This window comes from Protobothrops mucrosquamatus, unplaced genomic scaffold (assembly GCF_001527695.2).
Source record: "Protobothrops mucrosquamatus isolate PMUCROS unplaced genomic scaffold, P.Mucros_1.0 scaffold89, whole genome shotgun sequence".
NCBI classification, from domain to species: domain Eukaryota; kingdom Metazoa; phylum Chordata; class Lepidosauria; order Squamata; family Viperidae; genus Protobothrops; species Protobothrops mucrosquamatus.
Window position 1 is genome coordinate 1333812 of NW_015386465.1, and position 2842 is coordinate 1336653.

Below are 2842 nucleotides of genomic sequence, written 5' to 3' on the forward strand. Positions count from 1 at the left end.
AAGATGCAACACATGTCTCATGTTGAAAGGAATAATTCATGTTGTAAAACAAAGACAGGCAAATCCTTGGAGGCCAAGGCTCAGCCTAGCACTTCTGTTGGGTGCGAAAGGCTGCACCATGAGTTGGCTACATCATACATTGTCAGAGCTGAATGTGGGTGGTTATCTGTCTGCTTCTTCTCTTTTAAAACAATAGTATGCTTATTTGGGGGCCATTGCTTTAGTTATCCCACTTCAAAGGAAAGGGAACTAATGCTGCAAGTGTAGTCTCAGAGAGGCTTTGAAGACCACACAAAAGAAAATTTGAGGACCAAGATGGATTGCCTATCGATAGAAGAGAATATTTGTAACTCAAGTTTGAACTGTGGGGTCCTTGGTGCTCCCTCAGCTTGGCGGTTTCCTTGCAGATGTTTCATTATCAAACTAGATAATGTTGTCAGTGCCTGGCTGATTTCACTACCTAGTTTAGTAATGAAATGTCTACAAGAAAACCACCAAGCTCCAAGGTCTCTGTTGGAGGCCATCCTTCACATCACACAGAGATGTGGAGGTCAACGGGAAGCAAATGCATTCATTTCCTCCTGACCCATAGCTGCAGGCTATTTTCTATCCCAAAGGTCCTGTTGAAAATGCCATGCCTTGTACCATCAGTTTACTCACTCCTGAAAAAACTGGGTACGTTTGAATTATGTTGGGCAAACTTACTAAAAATGAAAGTTTGGGGGAACCATGTAGTAGGAAGAAGAAATAAACAAAGAGCCAATATAGATGAATTTCTTGAAGGCACACAGAGGCAAAACCGAATTAGAAGATGGAGGAGAGAATATGTGTCCCAGGATAATGTTGCAGGATCCAATCTGGGTCGATCACTGGGACTAGAGGTTTGGTCTTCCAAGCTTTTGGGCTTGTGTTGGAGCCCGTCTACCATTACAGACAAATGGTTGTCCAATCTCTTCTTAAAAACCTCCAGTGTTGGAGCATTCACAACTTCTAGAGGCAGATTGTTCCAATGATTAATTTTTCTAACTGTCAGGAAATTCCTCCTTTAATTCCAGGCTGCTTCTCTCCTTGATTAGTTTCCATCCATTGCTTCTTGTCCAGCCTTCAGGTGCTTTGGAGAATAGGTTGACACCCACTCCTCTTCTTTGTGACCCCCTCTTCTTCGTGGAAATTTGTGGCCCCTCAAATTCGGTGCCTGAGAAAGGTGTTAGCTTGCTAATTTAGCATTTATTGGATCCTATAGCTCTAAAGTACAGCAATATCTAATCTCCAAAGTTTCTGTGGCAATAACCACGTTATAATTCAAGGACAAATCTCTGTTCTTTTATAAACTTGAATTAGTAAATTGATCCTCTTTGCCCAGCATGTTTTTAATGAACTCCAAGATAAAATTTGATAAGTTCATGAAAACAATTACTGGTAAATTAGATAGCACAATGAATAGAAAGAGGGCTAATATAGAAAGCATTCAGTGCATACAATAAACCCCAAGTGCAATGGATTGTGCAACTAAAAGTCTGTTGTATGATAGCAATTATGTGGTGATGCAATGATTAACATTGGACTTGCAATTTCTAAAGACTGACTTTGCACCCCTCTCTCGAACCGGTATTGAAAGAGGTCAAAATAAAAATGCCCTGCAAAGGGATATCTGGCCACGAATTATCAAAAAGAAATTGGGATCAAAGTTCAGGTATCCCAGATGATAGCAAGGGTAACGATTCAAAGTGGCTTTACTCTGCAGAACCCCTATGACTTGCAACAGTTATTGGGAATCATCAAGTCTAACCCTTAGACATTCAGGCTTAAGTCAGCAAATAAAGTCCTGTTGCTCTTAAGGACAGTCAATTTACCGTATTTTTCCGTGTATAAGACGCTATTTTTTTCCTGCAAGCACCCTGTTCAAAAATCAGGTGCGTCTTATACAAGTGCAGCGTCTTATGCACGGAAAAATAATGGTTATCTCCACAGCCCAGGGCAACCCTGTGTGGGTTGCCATGCCACCTGGTGCAGGTGCCAAGCCCCTGTGGGCTTGACACTAACGGGAGGGGGGAAGGGGCAAAATCGTCGGCCGGCCGAACTTCTGGATTTGCCGGCTCAGCTGTTCGACGCTCCACCGAACAGCTGATCAGCACGGAGAAACTCGCACGCCAAAGCGTCTTATACAAGGGTGCATCTTATAGACGGAAAAACACGGTAATTAGTTTGAATGGGACAATTTCCATAAATTTCCTTCCATTTAAACAGAGAGATTTCACTCTAGAAGTCATGTGAAGGTCCATGCTTAACAGCTGAGATTAAACAAGTCCAAGTCATCTATGTTAGAAATGAAAATTAAGTCTTCCTTCGGCAAGCTTACTTCCCAGAGCTCTTTTAACATGGCCCTGTAGCTTTTCTGAAAACAATATCAATATCAGATCAGTGGCAGCAGGTATGGATACGAAACAATAAAATTACACTGGCGTCATCTTTTAAAGAAAATTCGTACAAGATGGTTTATAGATGGCATCTCCCTCCAACGAGATTAGCTAAAATGTATAACGGATACTCGCCATTATGTTGGAAATGTAAAAAGGAAAGGGGCACTTATTTTCATGTTTGGTGGTTATGTAAGGAAACACAGAGTTTTTGGTGTATTTATTTATTTATTTATTTATTTATTTATTTTTCATAATTTATATGCCGCCCTTCTCCCCATGGGACTCAGGGCGGCTCACAGCATATTAAAATAACACAACACAAACAACACAACACAACATTTCCCCTATAAAAGCCAATTAAAACCAAATATTTATAGTCTGTGACATTATTAAAATCATTAAAAATTATCCCTATTTAAAAT